Consider the following 20,710-nt stretch of genomic DNA (forward strand, 5'->3'; position numbering starts at 1 on the left):
CCAGTCTTGCTACATTTGCACGTGGACTGCTTCAGTGTCTGAGGAGTCGCGAATGGTGCTGAACATTGTGCAATCATCAGCGAACATCCTTACATTTGACCTTATGATGGAAGGGAGGTCATTGATGAAACATCTGAAGATAGTTAGGCCTACGACACTACCCTGAAGAACCTCTGCAGTGATATCCTGGAGCTGAGATGACTGACCTCTAATAATCACAACCATCTTCCTTTGTGCTCGGTATGACTCAAACCAGTGGAGAGTTTCCCTCCTGATTTCCATTGACTCCAGTTTAGCTAGGGCTCCTTTATGCCATGCTCGATCAAATGCTGCCTTGATGTCAAGGGCAGTCACTCTCAATTCACCTCTGGAGTTCAGCTCTTTTGTCCATGTTTGAACCATGGACAAACAAAAGATGCCAGTGTTGTAGCTGTACTAGAACAGCTCGTCTAAGTCACAGCTTGTTCTAGAGCATAAGACTACTCTTGGTGGAATGTTGTCAGGGCTGTATCTTGTATAACAGAAGCAACTTTTAGATGAAGGAGAAATGATCGGAGAAAAGGGATTAGGTAAGACGATACCATGATCTTTAATGGTTTCAGCCCCGCTGCTGCCCAAGGTCTTGGTCATGACCACTCCAATGATGGAGCTCTGACACCTCTGTTGGTATCAGGACAGGTAATTGTATCTTTCCTCCACTAATTAGGTACTTCTGCCTCTAGTTATGGGCAACCTTATTTTGCAACAGAGACAGAAGTGTATCAGTACCTGTGCTGCATTGGGTTGTTTGCTGTGCCTGTCATGGCTGAGTAGCTGGCAATGTGTGTAACTGTGGGCTGCAGGTGTGAGTCACAGAAGTGTGTGTATGATAAAAAAGTGAGGGTGAGGTATGAATTGTGACTGATAGAGATTACTGGTAGATGAGCAGAAATGTCCTGCAACAAGATATTGGGAAGAACAAAGCCACATTGTCTTCATCTCCATAACAATGGCCACAGACTCCTGGCAACTCTCTGGACAGACTGTTTGCAACCATGGCTTCATATTTGACCCCTAGCGAACCTTCCTAACAGATAGCCACACCAACACTAAAGGCCACTTGCACCCTCTGTTATTTGTCCAACTCCGCCCCTGTCTCTGCTTGTCTGCTGCTGAAATCCTCACTCATGCATTTACTATCTCTCGTCTTGGTTACTCAATGCACACATTCCTGAGCAGCCTCTAATGGTCTACTGTTGATAACCAAATCCACACAAAACTCTACTTCTCCATCCTAACTCACACCAAGCCCAGTTCACCCATTATCCTTGTACTCACTGACCTACTTTGGTGGACATCGGCAGGGGTGTGGCTTTCAACAGGCCCCCATTCCTGATACGCCAAGTCCCCTGATGAGGCACTGGAGAGCTCCCCGTGTGGCAACACCCCAACCGCCGCTGGTTGAATACCGGCAGGATGAGACCCTTAAGTGGGCATTAATTGTTCACTAAGGAACTCAGTATCACCTGGGTGGAAAGGCCATCCACAAATCTTGCCGCCCCAGATTTAATCGGGCGGGCAGATGTGGGAAGATGACGGAACCCCACCCCGCACCCTCGATTAAACTACCACCCACCTCCAAGCTCGCCACCCAGGGGGCATTAATTTCTGCCCTTTGTGCTCAGATAGGAACTATTATTTTGTTCATCAACATGCATTTGGAATTACATGGAACTCCATTCCTAACAGCACTGTGGCAGTACCTATGCCACATGGTCTGAAGTGGCTCTCCACCACCTTCTCAAGGGCAATTGGGGATGAGTAATGAAAAATGAAAAAATGAAAATCGCTTATTGTCACAAGTAGGCTTCAATGAAGTTACTGTGAAAAGCCACATGTACCCACATTCCGCCGCCTGTTCGGGGAGGCTGTTACAGGAATCGAACCGTGCTGCTGGCCTGCCTTGGTCTGCTTTCAAAGCCAGTGATTTAGCCCAGTGTGCTAAATAGCCCCTAATAAATGCTGACCTAGCCAGTGTATCCCACATCTCATGAACCAATAAATTTTAAAAATCTGAAAAATATAAATAAACTTTTCCAGGGAATTCTTTACATGCTGACCCACTCAGGGCTCCAAAGAAGACTAGCTGACAGGTGGAGGGTGGAAGAATGTGAACACTCACCGAGAGAGATGAAAATACTTTCTTTTTTTTAAATTAAAAAAAATATCTTTATTGTCACAAATGGGCTTACATTAACACTGCAATGAAGTTACTGTGAAAAGCCCCTAGTCGGCACATTCTGGAGCCTGTTCAGGTACACGGAGGGAGAATTCAGAATGTCCAATTCACCTAACAAGCACGTCTTTCAGGACTTGTGGGAGGAAACCGGAGCACCCGGAGGAGACCCACGCAGACACAGCGAGAAAGTGCAGACTCTGCACAGTGACCCAAGCCGAAAATTGACCTGGGACCCTGGAGCTGTGAAGTAACAGTGCTAACCACTGTGCTATCCTGCTGCCCTCAGAGCAATTTCAAAAGCACCACTGGCATGGCATCTATGCTATTCAATTATATTCAATCAAATGTTGGAGTTTTGGGACAAATTGGTTCTTGTTCCCAACGTTACAGTGAAGACTGAAATATGGAAAAATCTGTAATTCCTCATTTTGACTGAAGGAAATAAAACCAGCTATTATTGTGCAGTGCTGAAACTGAGGCTGAAAAGTTAAGCTTTTTGGGTTTGCATGGAAGAATAGATGCCCTCTCCCTCCATTCATGCACATCAAGACGATGGTTCCAAGCTTATTATAAGGTAAGAGTAACAAGAATGGTGGAAGGGAGCAAGGCAGGTTTCTGGATCCCACACCCCATTGGTGTGAGCGTGTATTGGCTTGGGGAACATGATCCTGATGCGGACAGGGTGGGATGGTTTTGCTGAGCCACATTGCCTCATTTACATCCCTCATCTGTTCAGTTTTGAGCAAGGTGACAGGAAAATTTAAAATAAAAGACAGAAAATGCTACAAATCGACAATGGTGAATAATGTGACATCCATGGCTGTGGATAAACAAAAACATATCAGAAATGCTCGTATGGAATGATGTCAGAACAGATGCAATGGAAATAGGGGGCGGGATTCTCCCCTAACCGGCAGGGCGGGCTGTACCGGCTTCCGGCGTCAGGCTGCCCAGAAGGTGTGGAATCCTGTGCACCTTCAGGGGCTAGGTTGGCGCCATGCCAACCGGCGCTGAAAGGCCTCCGCCGGCTGGCGCGAGTTGGTGCATGCGCGGGAGCGCCAGCATCATCCCAGTGCATGCGCAGGGGATTTCTTCCCCGCGCCGGCCATGGCGGAGGTTGACAGCAGCCGGCACGGACGGAAAGGGTGCTCCCATGGCACAGGCCCGCCCGCGGATTGGTGGGACCCGATCGTGGGCCAGGCCACCGTGGGGGCACCCCCCCGGGGCCAGATCCCCCCCCACCGTAGTCATTTTCAGGGAAATATCAGTCAAGTGGTTAGTTAAAACACCCTGCTCCAGAAACCCCAAAATCAATTGAATTGAATTGAATTGAATTGAATTGAATTACATGAAAAACAACTGAAACAATGCAATACAAGATGTTCTCATCTATTCTCAAATTGAAAACTCAAGGCAGTTTACTCTGGCAGTAGCATGCCTTAAAGTTTATTCCTTTTCCTCTTAAGATCTGTCTGAATGGTAGCTGACAACATGTAAAACAAAGATGATTTCTGACATCACACATCTTCACAATTTAATATGTACCACCAGGGAGATACTGAGCACAGGCTAGAGGCTAAGTATTTCTGGGCAATCACGTTGGGAAGATGTGCCTCAGTTCATTGTTTCAGAATTTAAAAAAATGTTTTATAAGCCAATGGAAAAAAACAGTGGAGTGGGATTAATTGGATAGCTCTACCAAACAGTGAGCACAGATATGATGGGTTGAATGGTCTCTTACTGTGCTATATCATTCTTTGATATTATAACGTTGCCTGGTGCTCTGCTGAAGGGCCACAGTGTTAGTGCCATATCAAGTACCAATCTGAAACCAATGTGTTTCATCCTAAGTAACAGATGTTACTTCGTCCCTGTCTTGGCTCTAATGGAACTTACCACAGCATCACCTAATGTTTGCTAAAAGGAATCTTCAAGCACTGATTGAATCAACTGGCCTTGTTTCCTCAATTGTAATTTTACCACAAGATTAGTCTTTATAACCTTGAGTTAGCAACAAATCCCTGGGCATTTCCTGGACACAAGCACACACACGGAAACAGATCATAGGACTTTGCAGTAATCATAATGAGATTGCTATTTTTGTGTCATGAAATATATTTACACCCTATTGTTAAACATTTCAGATGTTAAACAGCTCATGGCTAAATCACATTCTGAGTTGACAAGTTTAATATAGGGATCACGTGTATTTACCTTTCTTGTATGCATGCTAAGCTATTGTCTCATTCTTAAAACTGGGACTGTTCGTTAATCCACAGGGCCTTAGGCATTGCAGCTGAGACATACATACTCTAACTGGTTTAGATCAGTTGGCTGGACAGCTAGTTTGTGATGCAGAGTGAAGGCCAACATGGGTTCAATTCCCATACTGGCTGAGGTTATTCATGTCTTCTCAACCTTGCCACTCGCCTGAAGTGTGGTGATCCCCAGGTTAAATCAACACAAGTCAGCTCTCCGCCTCAAAGGGGAAAGCAGCCTATGGCCATCTGAGACCATGGTGACTTTACTTACTAACATATTAAAACAAATGTTATGAGCAATATTTTCAACTTCACCACAATTTGAATATCATCTTTGCAATTGCAGTAACCTCCTGCTCCTGATACCATAGCAACACACACCTTGCAGCAGCTGCCAAATGTCCAAGCTATAGCAATTGAAGCTGTATTATAGTGCATGGCACAGTCTTCTGTCTCTTCAAACCTCCTCACAAATTGCACTATTTGAACGCAGAGTTCCATGTTACATTTTTAATTCACACAAATTGCATGGTACGATCAGGAGGCACAGTTCTCAGGAACATTTGGCGTGGAATGCACTGAGGCTCCAGTGTGCCACATGTTGATAAGACATGGGGATGGACGTACAGACTCCCATGCACTGGTTCTGTCATGGTGTTATCAAGGTGAAAGGAAAGGTTGAAAATAGAATCCCACAATGCAGCTCTCATGTACATTTTAGCAGCTGATTATAGAACAGCGGTTAACACTGTTGCTTCACAGTGCCAGGGTCACAGGTTTGATTCCTGGCTTGAGTCACTGTCTGTGCGGAGTCTGCACGTTCTCCCTGTGTCTGGGTGGGTTTCCTCAGGGTGCTCCGGTTTTCTCCCACAAGTCCCAAAAGACGTACTGTTAGGTAATTTGGACGTTCTGAATTCTCCCTCCGTGTATCCGAACAGGTGCCAGAATGTGATGACTAGAGGATTTTCACATTAACAGATTTTAAAAATAACAGAAATACTCCCAGATGCTTTGGTCATTTGCCTTTGTTTTCTTCTTTTTTTATAAACATTTTATTACAGTATTTAAGGTTTTAAAACAGTAACAGAAGAAGCAGTGTACATACAATTATAAACATAGTGCAAAAGCCGTCTTCCTCTCTCACAGATCCCACCTTTTCCAGCCTCCTACTCTACACTAAACTCCCCCCCCCCCCCCCCCCATTCTGCTGAGGGTAAATTTTCCATAAAGAAATCGGCGAACGGCTGCCTCCTCCGGACAAACCCTAACAGTGACCCTCTCAGGACGAACTTGATTTTCTCCAAACAGAGAAAGCTAGCCATGTCAGTTAGCCAGGTCTCCAACTTCGGGAACTTTGAGTCGCTCCAAGCTAATAGTATCCGTCTACGGGCTACCAGAGAGGCAAAGGCCAGAACATCTGCCTCTTTCTCCTCCTGGAATCCTGGCTCTTCAGACACCCCAAAAATCACCACCTCTGGACTCGGTGCCATCCTTGTTTTCAACACTTTGGACATGACGTCCGCAAACCCCTGCCAGAATCCCCTAAGATTCGGGCATGTCCAGAACATATGAACATGGTTCGCTGGCCCTCCCGCACACCTTGTGCACCCGTCTTCCACCCCAAAGAACCTACTCATCCGGGCCACTGTCATGTGAGCCTGGTGAACGACCTTAAACTGTATCAGGCTGAGCTTGGCACATGTTGTGGACGTGTTGTCTCTACTCAACTCATCCGCCCAGAGACCGTCCTCTATCTCTCCTTCTAACTCCTCTTCCCATTTGTGTTTCAGCTCCTTGGTCTGTGTTTCCTCTGACCCCATAAGCTCCTTATAAATGTCGGAAACCCTCCCTTCTCCCACCCATACTCTGGAAACTACCCTATCCTGTATCCCCCTTGGTGTAGGGGCGGAAAGGTTGAGACCTGCCTGCGTAGGAAGTCCAGCGCCTGCAGGTACCTAAATTCATTCCCTCCCTTTCACCTCCAGTTCTCTCAAGCTGGGAAAGCTCCCCTCCATAAAGCTATCGCCCATCCTCTCGATCCCTGCTCTCTGCCACCTCCGGAACTCTCCATCTAACCTCCCCAGGGCAAACCGGTGATTAACGCAAATTGGACACCAGACCGATGCTCCCTCTGCTCCCACATGTCTCCTCCATTGCCCCCAGGCTCTCAGGGAGGCGACCACCACGGGACTGGTGGAGTAGCGTGCCGGTGGGAACGGCAGAGGCGCCGTTACCAACACCCCCAAACTAGTGCCCTTACAAGATGCCGCCTCTACTTGCTCCCACACCGACCCCATCCCTAGCATCCACTTCCTAATCATGGCTATATTCGCCGCCCAGTAATAATTACGAAAGTTCGGGAGTGCCAGCCCGCCCTCCTCCCCAGCTACGCTCCAACATCACCTTTTAAACTCGCATGGTCTTACCCGCCCATACAAACCCCGAGATCACCTTGTTGACCCGTTTAAAAAAGGACCGAGGAAGAAAGATGGGGAGACTCTGAAACACAAACAGGAATCTCGGGAGAATTTTCACTGTCTGTACCCTCCCAGCCAGTGACAGCGGGAGCACGTCCCACCTCCAAAAATCCTCCTTGATTTGGTCTACTAGTCGGGCCAGATTTAGCTTGTACAGCCGTTCCCATTCCCGCGCCACCTGGATGCCTAGGTACTGAAAGTTCCTCCTACCACTCTAAACGGCAGCTCCTGCAATCGCCTCTCCTGCCCCCTTGCCTGCATCATCATTTGCCTTTGTGACTGATGGTGTTATTTGAAGATATCAGCAAAAAGATAGAAAAGAGAAATATAATTAGGGCCTTCCACCATGAAAGACTGCAGCCCGAATACTGAACCAAATCCTGGAGGTGCGGCATGTAGCTAAATTTGTTGGGGTTTTAGAGGGTGCTTTTTAACCTATAAAAATTTGTGACTTTCACACTGCTGTCACTTTTTCCGTTCAAATAAAAAGTTTGGCAGGGCAGCTATTTTAACTGACCTTGAAGCTTTGAGGTCTACTTCATAATCTGATATGCCTTGAGTGTCCCAGTCAGTGACAGTGTTAGAAGCCTGCATGCAAGACATACACAGGTCTCCATAAGGCTTCTCATAGAATGGCCTCCCTGAAGTGGGGCTCATTATTGGAAACTAAACTGCTTTATGAGCCAAGCCTTCATCACTCAATCTTTATCCTTCAGGAAAATGTTAGCATGGCAATCAGTTTCGTGGTTGATAGAAAAACTGTTTAACCAGTATTTCCTGTCAAGCTTGTTAGCTGACTCCAAGAGGTGGGAAACTGTAAGTGGTGAGCACAAGGTAGGGTGTTGTGCATGTAGTTCTGATGCATTCATGGTACGTAAGTAACTCAGTTCATTAACTGATGCTTCAAGCCTGATGCATGATCAATTGTACAAAGACTAAGGTTGGATACAACTGTGGCTTTATTGCAGTAAGATGTGTGGCCTCCCACAGCAGCTGGCAAAATGGCTGCTGAGTAGAGGACACGCTCCTCCTACTGGGCGGAGCCAGCAGGCAGGGGTTACCGGCGAACCTGTAGGACAGGACCTACCATACATCACCTAATACAGGTGTAACAGTGGTTTACCACAAAGCCACAGCTTGGTGTTTTGCTGTGGCATTTAGCAGCCTTGTGTCCACACGGAAACTGGAACAAATTGTTATTATAAATATTGGTTAGTTAATTAGATCTGCCTTGGAAATTTACTTAATTAAAGCAGTGACATATTGTAATGTGAGATCATGTCCACGTATAAGCCATCAGTCACTCACATGGAAATCTGTTGCAATACATTTTAGGATGTGAAAACCAGTTTCATTATTGTGCAATTTTATAGATGAAATGCAAAGTGAAACTGCTTTCAACGTGCTTTCAGATCTGCTGCTGCTCTGATGCGTTTTAATTTGGACTCAATCCAAACGCATTTAGAGCAAAGGTTCACTTGAAATTGAAGTTCATTATAGGATTTTGAAGTGTGCAAGGGTGGGTGGAGGGAATCATAGAATTTACAGTGCAGAAGGAGGCCATTCGGCCCATCGAGTCTGCACTGGCTCTTGGAAAGAGCACCCTACCCAAGGTCAACACCTCCACCCTATCCCCATAACCCAGTAACCCCACTCAACACTAAGGGCAATTTTGGACACTAAGGGCAATTTAGCATGGCCAATCCACCTAACCTGCACATCTTTGGACTGTGGGAGGAAACCGGAGCACCCGGAGGAAACCCACGCACACACGGGGAGAATGTGCAGACTCCGCACAGACAGTGACCCAAGCCAGAATCGAACCTGGGACCCTGGAGCTGTGAAGCCATTGTGCTGTCCACAATGCTACCGTGCTGCCTAATAGTTGTCTAATAGTTTCTCTATTTTCAGTGTCTTTCTGATCAGTTTGCAATACGTTATTTTTCAAGAGGTCCTGAGCTGTGTCCATCAAATAATTTTCTTCCCCCCACCCACACCAGCCTTCCCCACTTTCTGGTCAGTGAATACTAGTAGACTATTTGGCTCTTGGGAGAATCACAGCCGAGTTCGACTCTGCTCTCTTCAGGGGTGGGATTCTTCGACCCCCTGCTGGGTCGGAGAATCGCCGGGGGGCGGCATGAATCCCGCCCCAACGCCGGCTGCCGAATTCTCCGTCGCCGGGGTTTGGTGGGGGCGGGAATCCCGCCCCTGGCGATTCTCTGCCCCGCGATGGGCTGAGCGGCCGCCTGTTTTCGGCCGGTCCCGCCGGCGTAAATCAAACCAGGTCCGTATCGATGGGACCTGGCTCTATTGGCGGCCTGCGGAGTCCTCGGGGGGGATGCGGAGGATCTGGCCTTGGGGCGGCCCCACGGTGGCCTGGCCCACGATTAGGGCCCACCGATCCATGGGCGGGCCTGTGCCGTGGGGGCACTCTTTCCCTCCGCGCAGTCAACCTCTGCCATGGCTGGCACAGAGAAGAACTCCCCTGCGTATGCGCTGGGATGATGCCAGCACACACTGGCACTCCCGTGCATGTGCCAACTCGTGCCGAATGGCGGAGGCCCTTCGGCACCAGCTGCCTCGGTGCCAAGCCCTTCCGCGCCGGGTGGCGCCGCGCCAAATCTGCCGCCGCTGGCCTATCCCCTGAAGGTACGGCGGATTCCTCACGAGCGGCCCGATGCCGGAGTAGTTCACACCACTCCTCGGCGCCGGTACGGCTAGCCCCGCCGGGTAGGGAAGGAGCCCTCCCCAGATACCGACACATATATATATACATATTTACAAGCAACCAGAGACTGATGTGATCAGGAGTAGAAATCCTGTCTAATATTTTGTCACCCTAATTACCACCACCGCTATCAATATCCTTAGTGGTTACCATTGACCAGAAATTGAACTGGACTAACCATAAGTGGACGGGATTCTCTCAGCCCACACCAGGTCGGAGAATCACCGGGCCGAACGCAAATCCGGTGAGCGGAGAATCGGTACCATTGGCGCTGGAGCGGTCGTCGCGCTCTATGCAGTCCCCCCAGCGGTTCTCCGCCCGGGATGGGCCGAGTGGCCGCCAAAAAAAGCCCGAGTCCCGCCGGCGCCGTTCACATCTGTTCTCACCCGGCGGGACCTCGGCGTCCATCCTGTCTGGGACGGCCTGGTGGGGAAGGAGGGGGTGTCCGGCCCTGAGGGGGGCCTCCACCGTGGTCTGCCCCACGATCGGGGCCTACTGATCGGTATGTCAGCCTCTCATGGTGGGGTCCTCTTTTGCACTGCGCCGGCCCCTGTAGCCCTATGGCATGTTGCGTCGGGGCCGGCGCGGAGAAGGAGGATACCGTGCATGTGCGTATTCGCGCTGGTCGCAGCGTGCATGCGCAGCCCTGCGGCGCCCATTTGACGCCGGTATTGGCAGCTGGAGCGCCGTGGGTCACTCCAGTGCCCTGCTGGCCTCCCGTAGGGCAAAGGATCGCTACACATAGTGGTCCGATGGTGCCATCGTTAAACTCTCCAGTGACTACAAGAGCAGGTCAGAGGCAGGAACTTCTGCAGTGGGTAATTCACCTCCTGATTCCCCATGGCCTGTTCACCACATACAAGGCACAAGTCTGGAGTGTGATGCAATCCTCTCCACTTGCCTAGGTGAGTGCAGCAATAACACTCAAGAAGCTCAATGCCATTGGGGACAAAGCATCCCGCTTGATCGGCACTCCATCCACCACCTTAAACTTTCACCCCCTCCACCACCAACCAACAGTGTGTACCATTTATAAGGTGCACTGCTGTAACTCACCAAGGCTCCTTCGACAACACTTTCCAAACCTGTGACCTCTACCTCCTAAATAGACTCATGGGAACACCACCACCTGCAAGTTCCCCTGCAAAACCACACACCATCCTGACTTGGAACTATATCACCGTTCCGTCACTGGTGCTGGGTCAAAATCCTGCAACTCCCTTCTTAACAGCACTGTGGTTGTTACTACAACACATGACCTGCAGCGGTTCAAGAAATCAGCACAGCGCCACCTTCTCAACGGCAATTAGGGATGAGCAGTAAATGCTGATCTGGGCCGCAATGCCCACATTCCATAAAGGAATAACGCCACTCACCCCCAACCCTCATCTCACTGAGTCGCTGAGGTTAGCTAACTTGGTAAAGAAATCGATAAGTCCTGGATCTATTGTAATCTGTATGCAATAGTATCACTGAACAGTGTCATTGATCCCACCAGAATATTCTGCCGATATGTAATTCAGCTCTCAGTGGCCCAGTTTTCATTCTCACATCGAGTTCCCAGTGTCAGGAGCTATCCTGGTTTGGTGAATCCAGCTATAAAAATGTCTGCCCACAGGTGTTATTTTCAGTTTGGGGGGGGGGGGGTGAATATGCAGAAAAGGGGGTTGGGTGGCCATCTCCAGAATGAATCCACAGGCTGATGGGCATGGCGGTAGGATGGGCTCAAGCCCGTCTCTCTGCCCTGACACTGTTTTAAATAAATAAAATACCTTAAAAAGCAAAAACCATTCCTCTATCCATCACCCCCTCAACCCACATGAACGCTCTCTGTACTACACACATGCCAGCCCATGCTCCCACTTACTCCCATGGCCCCCATACCCCTATGTCAACTTAGTTACCCTCTGCCCAATCCAATTACCCCATACCACCAATGCCAATTTAGCGCACTCTACCCATCCCCATTGACCCCATACTCGCATTCAAACTTAGTGGCAACTTATTCCAACCCGTTCTCCCACCACCCTTTGCCCTTACCCTCTCTATGCCAACTCAGCTAGTGTCCTTCAACAGTTCATTGACTGCTGTGACACTTCCTGGAGACCGTTGACAGGTCTGTTACTTGCTAGATAGCTTTGACAGCTGAACAGCTCCTTAACATTTCATTCATAGCTGGACAGTTCCTGGACAACTGGACAGTTTTTAGGCAGCTAGACAATTCTAATGAGTTTGTGTGTAAAAACTGCATATTCACGCTTAACAATCCCAAAGGGTGCCTTAACCCTTTCAAATGGTGACTTACTTCTCCCAAAGGGTGCTTTAACTTTCCCAAAGGGTGACTTATCTCTCCTAAAGATGGCCGGGAGCCCAATCGAAAGGAGTCCTTATCTTTCCAAAGGAATACCTGGATATTTATAAGAATCCATCAACTTCAGACCTCCATTTATTTGTTCTGTTCTGCATACTCCAAATTCCACACTGCTGTTCTTCCAAAATCCCACTTTAGTGCAGGCAGCTGGTGTTTTAAATGGCTAGCTGCCTCCATGAATCGCGCATGCATGAACCGCAGTCCAATTGCAATCTCGCCCCTGTGAAGATGGGAAATGCTGGGTTCAGGGGGCTGAACCTAGGATTTCGGCCATGTCTCCTTCAATGTGGCCGCTTACTAGATTCCATTCTGTGTTGTGTCTATTCAAGTAATTTAATCCACAGTGAATTCATATCTGCTTTAATCCAGTTTTAAAAATATAGGGCGGGATTCTCCGTAGCCTGACGCCGAAATCGAGCACTGCGATCGGGCACAGAATGGCTCCCGTGCCAAAATCGGGGCAGGAGTCGGTTTGATGCCGGTTGGCTATTCTCCGCCCCCTCCAAATTGGCATCATCAGGATGTGCGCCGCGTGCAGTCGCAACCCCGTCGGAGCGCCATCAGCCAGCCCACCCACGATGCTCTACCTCCGATGGGCCAAATTCCCGACGGCGCGGGCCATGTGTGGTCCAGCGGTCAGGAGCCTGGCAGTAATTAAAGTCTTCAAATCATAGATAATTAATGGGCACTATTTAAAATGCAAAATATGCATATAGCGGAGTCTTTCGTGGCGCCTGCAGAGCCGAAAACAACCCCGCTATTAAACGGGGCTCTGTCATTTTTTTTTCTGGCCTCAATCAGGAATGCCCCACTGAGGCCGCACTTACATCATTTCCTGCTGAGCTCATCAGAGCAGGAAACGATTGGGGCCACATTTTTAAATGGCATCCTGTCTCTCGAGCCCCCTCAGAACTGACCTCTTAGTGGGTCTTTGAGTCCCCCTCACCACCACCTCTTAAGGGCAGGGCACCCCCGGGCCTGTCTCTGGCATGGGCACCCTGGCACCCAGGTACTTCAGCACTGCCAGCCTGGCATGCTAGGAATGCCCTTGCCAGCTTGGCAGTGCAACATGGGCATCCTAGCAGTGCCAGTGTGCCCAGTTGGCATTGCCAGGATGCCATGCTGGCAGTGCCCAGGTGACAGTGGGAGTTCCAGAGTACCACCCTGCCCAGAGCTCAACCTTCCGGGGTCTTCCAGTGGCCTTTGACCATCCAGATGCCATTATGCCTGGTCCACATTTGTGTGGACCTTTGCCAAACAGCGCCATGACAAGGCCTTCCAGGTGAGGCCATTAGTTCTCGGTCCTTGAGAGAGTCGGGCACAGGCATATTTAAATGAGCCTAAAGGCTCACGTAAATACGTTAATCTGAATCTGTCCCAGCAGACCGCAATGTCTCGCGAGATCGCAGTAGATCTCCCAAGACGTTCCAATCGTCGCAGATCTCACCCGAGGCCTCTCGCGAGATTTAACGGCCTTGTTGCGTTGAGTTGAGCGCGATGAGGCTTTTCGATGGCAAATGATGTCATATTCTGAATCACAATTATTATCCCTCGTTAATTTGGGTAAACACATGATATACCATATTTTATGTCATTTGTAATCTAAGGTTCGAAAGCTGCATATAATCGCAATAAACACATTTAAAATATTATTTTGTCAACAATATATGTATAGGGAGAGCAGTGCATGCATGCCAGATTGGCAATAGATGTGTGGCTCTCAGTTTGCAGTAGCACATCTTTCCATCTCAATTAATTTATTTTTAAGTTACAGCATTTTAGTAATTGAGCAAAGAATTAAAATAATAAATAGCATAATTTACTGCAGATGATTTCCATTTGTAAAAGACTCATGCAACACCCTTGGTTTATATATTCTACTGTGTCAGTGCTAACACTACAAATTAAACACTACAAATTAAACACTACAAACACTACAAATTAAAGATGCTTTAATTGTGATGTCGCACGTTTTTGTACCAAATTCTAGTGTTGCCCTCTTTCATGATGTTAGTGACAAATAATCTTTTGAAAGAGCAGTATCTACACAAAAAAGTGTTTGGCAAACTATTTCTCGTTTGTTGGCCAACACAAAAGTGTGATGACATAAATATGCTGAAATGTATCATCATGTGACTTAGACATGAAACTACTGCCAAAAAAGCTTTCCTCTCTCCCCAAACTGAAAATGCCCCAAGCATTTTTCATGAACCTGGTATCCATTTCAAGTCTCTGACTTTAGAGTTAGCTCAATAAAATTTATAATTTATTGCTCCTGCACCCAGCCCAAGGGATGACTTAGGTTAATCCTTATTTAAAAAACCCGTAAACATGTATTCAAAGGAATCAAAACTGTAACTAAAGAAGCTTCCTCCTTGCTCCAAGAAATGAGCATTATGACTCAAATTGTCCAGTACCTTCCTGCTCATTGATTCAATTCATGAAGCATTGTTAAACTGAGCACACTTGACTTGCTGTGAATTCTCAGTGAAACCCAGCTTTCAGCTTACAAAGACATTGAGGCCCTGGATTTCCTCAGTTAGTTATGCAGTTGTTGTGCTGCGCATGTTAAGCCATTCGCCAATAGAGGGAGTTACAATCAAGTTTCCCAAGGTAAGATCATTTAAATATTCTGTGTCTCTGCTATAATTTGCATGGATTGCTATCGCCCCTCCAGCGCAGCTAAGCAGCCAACAGGTCGTTTTTCTGGTAATTCGAGCCAAATCACTTGATGGTTCCTCTCAGCCACAGAATCAGTCCAGTATGCCACCATCATTCCAGCTGTGGCTCACTTTATACTAAGCTTCTGGCCTCTGGACTGGTTAGATAGGATTTTTTATTGAGCCAATTAAATATGATTGACTGTTAACATCAGAGACATTCAGCAGCTTTCTCATTGCAGACATTCTGACTTCTCGATTTAGTTTCCTTATTTACAAATAACAAAATATCTGAAGCAGTAATGATGGGATTTCTTTTGCAAAGTCAGTAAGAGACATCAGGGCAGATTTTGCCTTTACCACCTGATTTTTAAATATTGCCAGGGTCAAGTGTAGAAAGGAAAACCTTTGCTAAATATCTCCTGAAACAAAACATGGCAGATGTTCATTCCAGTCATTTTGTTAGAAGACAAATCATACAGGTTCTGGGATTGGCATCCAGTCCTCGCTGCCAGATTTTTCTTTCTACAGTCTACCCAGACAGTTCTTAACACCCATGTATTAAAGACAAAAATCAACTCTGTCATAGATAAACAGAAAATCTGTCCCATTTTCAGTGATTTTGAAACTTGAAAACTAATTTACTTAGCCTGTAAAAGGTCCCTGACTACATTGTTCATGTGTCATCAGAGGAGTTCACTGATTGTGAACAGAAGAAACATTTTATAAAGTCAAACTGTATTGCATGTAGTAGGAGCCATTCTCCAGTGCCACCACAAGGTGCTTCTAGAAACATATTATAATGGAGGGGTTACTATATTTGACTCGGATTAAATGACTTCCCTCGAGCAAGTTAAAATCATTGTAATATTTTAAAAATCTTGACATCAAACTTGAATTTACTTAAACTACCAATTTGAAACCAACCAGGTCTGTCTGGCTTCTATTGCATATTCCTCTCTAGATGCTTTTTATTTTAATGTTAAATAGAGCAAGTGAAGGTCAACTAACTGATGATGTTCAAACAAGCAGTTGAATTATGTGGCAGAAATGAGCTGAATAGGAGGCATTTCTTATAGTGCTCTGAGTAAGTGAACTCCTTTTTGAGAATAAAAGATTGCCGTCTCTGTTTTCTGTAGTGATTATTTCATCCCACTCTGAAAGCATTGTTCCCTTCATAATGTTGATCCCTCCAAAATGCAACCATTGATGCAATTGAACAAAATAAAAAATAACATAACTATAAACTTGGAATGTTTGGACTATAAAGACTCATCATTTTGTCCATTATAAACATGTTGTAGAACTTGGCACTCAGACTTGTGTCTTTAATGTGTATAATTAGCAAATTGATAGGCATTATAACCATTTTCCAATTGTCTCTGATTTCAAAAGTAAACCTCATTATGTTTGAGATGAGATGCCTGTGCACAGTTTGTACATAGTTGCCCATCAATGTATATAGTTACCAACGCAACCTCCAACCAGCTGGTGGCGATAGATATCTACCATGTGACCGAGATATCCAACAGATGGTAGTAAGTCGTACTAGAGGACAGTCGTACTCAAAGTAGCTCCAGGAGAATTCACTGAATACATTTATTTTGTTACCATTTGTATCATAGTTCATCAGTTGTCTTTCCACGCATTCATTTTGTTAATAAACTGTCTTACTAGTTAAAGAACTAGATGTTCTGTGTGCATCTGTACTACGGCCACAACACAGAACATAACAATTTTGTTACCCTGTAACTTTGAACTTTGCAGCAATGGCTAAAGAAATAAGGATCAAACTGGGCCTCATTCACTCCACTTCTGTTCCTTGTTTACAAAAGGGTGTAAAGTCAGTTTAACTTCAGTGGTGAAGAAGCTTCTAAAAATTATAATTCAGGACAAAATTAATAGTAATTTGGGCAAATTAAGAAAATCCAGCACATTTTTGTTAAGAGCAAATAGTGTTTAATTAACTTGCTGGAGTTGCTGAGACAACAGAAAGGTTTGATGAGGGTAATGCTGTTGATGTGGTGTATATCAACTTCCAAAGCTGTGCAGAAGACTTGTGAGAAAAGTTATAATTCATGGAATTAAAGCAGGGACATGGATATAAAATTGGCTGAGTGACAGGAAACAGAATAGTGGTTAATGGATGTTTTTTGGATTGGAGGAAGGTTTGTATAGGAGTTCTCCAGGGGCTGGTGTTAAGTACCTTGCACTTCGTGATATATATTAATGACCAGGACTTTGGTGTACAGGACACAGTTTCAAAATGTGCGGCAGTAGTGTGAAAAATGAAATGAAAATGAAAATCGCTTATTGTCACGAGTAGGCTTCAATGAAGTTACTGTGAAAAGCCCCTAGTCACCACATTCCGGCGCCTGTCCGGGGAGGCTGGTACGGGAATTGAACCGTGCGGCTGGCCTGCTTGGTCTGCTTTAAAAGCCAGCGATTTAGCTCAGTGGGCTAAACCAGCCCCTTACAGTGTGAACTGTAAGGAGGATAATATAGAACTTCAAAAGGCCATAGACAGGTTGGTAGAATGGACAGACAACTGACATGTGAAATTTAACCCAGAGAACTGTGAAGTGATTTATTTTGGGGAAGATGTGGAGAGATAAAATAAAGGGTACAATTCTAAATGGGGTGCAAGAGAAAAAAGTGTAATGGAGCATGTTCAATTGAGGCACTTAAGAGGGAATTGGATTATTATTTGAAAATGAAGAATGTGCAGGGCTATGGAGAGAAGGCCAGGGATTGGGACCAGATAAACTGCTCCTTTGGAGATCCAATGCAGACACAACAAGCTGAATGGCCTCCTTCTGTGCCGTTAACACTCTGTGATTCTGTTGACCCTATTTATACTTACAGAACATGCATTTACAACATCCTAAATATAACACTGAATTTTATGGACTTTGGTCTTGCAAGATTAGTTGTTCTAGTTGCAATATGATAAACTTTTATACGGCAAATCTAAAAACTGATCTCCGATCAATGATAGATCTGTCATGGACAAATTCCTTGCAAAGGAGTATGTGCAAATTAGGAACAAATGTTTGTGCTTCATTTCGGTGTTGGCAACTTTTTTCAGCAACGGCACAGGAAATTATTGCTCGAAGGGGATCAGTGTTTCACTTATAAATGGCAGACATAGGAATACCATGCAAACATATTAAATGCTTGCCCGCTATCAATACCAATCATCATTTTGTCTCCATTGTTCTATTTAGCGGGCGCTAAGGGAGCTCCATGATAATACAATGTCAGTGTGCTCACTGTTCTCAAATTAATCCAAATTGTGCTGATTAGATTTTTTAAAGTATCCATCCTTTTCAAATACTAAATTGCAAAATAAATTATAGTGGAGGATTTTCATCTCATTACTATCCTGTTTTCCAGTGTGATCACGATGGTACTGAAATGAGAAAATAAATTATTGTTGGGTTCCTGTCCAAGGCTCATGTGTATCAATGTTTCAGTGATCCTTGATTTAGGATGATGCATGTTTCTGCTGTAAATAACTGTGCCTTGACCATGTCCCTAGATTGGGCTCCGATGACACGTTTAAAGGCTTCCACTGTGTGGAGTGCATGCTATAGAAGACCCACACACTGAATGCACCACAAAAATCACAATGTCTGCAACATTATTCTATCCATGCTGCCCGCATCGCCATCTCCTGAACCTTTCCGCCACTCCTGCCCTTATCTGACGCTACTAAATAAACTCACCTGCCAGCTTGATTCGAAAGAGGAACTTCCTGCAGTTCCCCAATTCCCGCCACTTTGCCAGTTGTTCCTTCCCCTCAAACAGACCCTCTTCCCCAATTGGCAAATTGCCCCTCAGTGCTTGCTTATTGCTGGCAGCTCACCAATTTTATTCAAATGAGACCTGATACCAAAGTCAATCAGGTTTCCTGCTGGCAGCCTCAGGCTAGAAGTGTGATCAATCCGCACGCAGCCTGTCCACCTGCCACCAGCTCAAAATGAAAAGCACCTCCTCTGCACTATTAGAAATGGTGATGGATTTCCACACATTTCAGATACCTGGCTAACCAAAGAAAAAATGTTTTTCTTGTTACCTTTAGGGTGTGAACTTCCACTGAGTGTCAGTCAGAGTGGGATTGACACTCTGCTCCTACTTTCCTACCTCAAAATTCTTTTGATCCTACCTTGCCCTACCTTCCAATTCAGGCGGGATGAGAACTGTAAGGAAGAGCGCCTTCGGGGCCTTCTGTCGAAGGCTTCAGGGTCGGACGCAGTGCGGACATGCGCCCTTTTCTAGAGCACTGGCGGCATAAATCAACTAAGTTCAAAGATTCAGTCACTTTCAAGCCAGGGAGAAGGTACACTTGTAAGGAAAATGGTAGAATTTTGGAATTCTCAGTTTGGGGGATTAGAATTCTGGGTGGGTTGGAGAGTTGGATAGTGGTCACACAGTGGGGAGGGGGTCAGGCAGTTGGAGGGGAAGTTGGACGGCCAGGGGGATCAGGCAGTAATGCCTTTCAGATGATTAAATTCACTCTTGCTACAGTGTCAAAAAGACCAATAAGCTTTCATTTAGAAGGATTTTTAAAAATTGAAATGTGTGATTTGGTATTGATTCACTTACTCAGCATCTAAAGAACCAGGGCGTGATATTGTTGCATATCTTAGGGGGTATGTGATAGCATTGAAAGGGTGCAGAGGAAATTTACCAGGTGGTTGCCTGGGTCGGAGACCTTTAGTTATGAAGAGAGATTGGATAACATTTTCCTTGGAGCAGAGGAGACTCATGATTGAAATGTATACAACTATGAAGGGCATAGATAGAGTAGAGAGGAAGAAACCTTTCCCATTGGTTGAGGGATCAATGACCAGGGAGCATAGATTTAAGGTTAGCGGCAGGAGGTTTATACGGGATGTAAGGAAAAACCTTTTCACCCAGAGGGTGGTGGCAGTTTGGAACTCACTGTCTGAAAGAGTGGTGGAGCTCCAGACCCTCCTAACATTTAAGAAGTATTTAGGTGTGCACTAGCGATGTCCAGGCTATGGACTGTGGACCAAGTGCTGGAAAATGGGATTGGAATAGTTGGGTAGTTGTTTTTTACCCACCCAGACATGATGGGCTGAAGGGCCTTTTTGTGCTGTAGATTCTGTGACTTTATGACTTGCATTTGTATGACACGTTTCATGACAACCCGATGTTTCAGAGCACTTTACACTGAGCAATGCCTCTGTGGGACAGGCAATGAATGATCTAAAATGTAAAATTCAGACCAAGTGCTTGTTTTAATTATATTTAATATGTATTTTAATTAATAGAGATGCCTTAAAATGTAATGGAACAAACCCTTATCTAATTCCCAAAGGCATAAAAAATTATTTATTGCAAAACTTTGGATAGATATAATTTTTTAAAACTTTGGTCGTAACCTCGGACCAGTAATCAGTGTTGGATTGCCAGTCCGTGTCCAATTACTTACGGGATTTTTCTTCTGATCCTCTCTCACTTCACCTTCCAACTCAGGCCAGGTGAGATCCAGGTAGTGCAGCTTGTTTTTGAAGCCCAGTGCCGTATTCCAGCTCTGTCAAGTTGAAGGAGGAAATGCCCCCTTTTTCACTGCACTAGCGGCCGGAAACCAGATAAGTTTAAAGGTCCATTGGCAGGCCAGGGAGAAGGAAAGTGGGTAGGGTTTGGGGGGTGGGGAGGTCGGAGGTGCAGGGGAGGTGTCAGACCTCAGTGGTGTAGGTGAGGGGGAGGTTGAACCAAAGGGGGAACTGGAGAGTTCAGTGGAGGGCGTGTGCCACATCAGACCTTGGGGTGGGAGGCGGGGGCAAACCTCAGTTTGGGGGGTTGGAGAGGCGGATCGCACCTGCGGGGCTGTTGGGGGGCTGGGTCAAGCCAGTATGGGGGGTTTTGGGTTGGGTCGAGGACGGTGTTGGGTTGGGAGGGGTTTGGGTCAGGAGGAGAAGTGGAGGTTGGGTTGCGTTGGGTTGTGGGGAGCGGGGCGGGCCTT

The 20,710-nt window shown here is 46.2% G+C and overlaps 1 protein-coding gene across 11 annotated transcripts in view; it reads left to right on the plus strand.

The window, feature by feature from the left end:
• rbm47 (RNA binding motif protein 47) overlaps positions 1-20,710 on the plus strand; it is a 273,757-nt gene that overhangs the window by 104,467 nt on the left and 148,580 nt on the right. The window contains exon 1 of one of the 11 annotated variants that reach the window (XM_038791362.1): positions 14,464-14,668. The exons of 9 other annotated variants lie outside the window; for them this stretch is intronic. The gene's annotated coding sequence lies outside the window, so the exon portion shown is untranslated. Of the gene's footprint in view, positions 1-14,463; positions 14,669-15,780; positions 15,803-20,710 lie in introns of those variants that run through there. One more of the 11 variants, XM_038791364.1, reaches the window with a different exon arrangement.

The sequence above is a fragment of the Scyliorhinus canicula genome, chromosome 3 (assembly GCF_902713615.1).
Source record: "Scyliorhinus canicula chromosome 3, sScyCan1.1, whole genome shotgun sequence".
Lineage (NCBI taxonomy): Eukaryota > Metazoa > Chordata > Chondrichthyes > Carcharhiniformes > Scyliorhinidae > Scyliorhinus > Scyliorhinus canicula.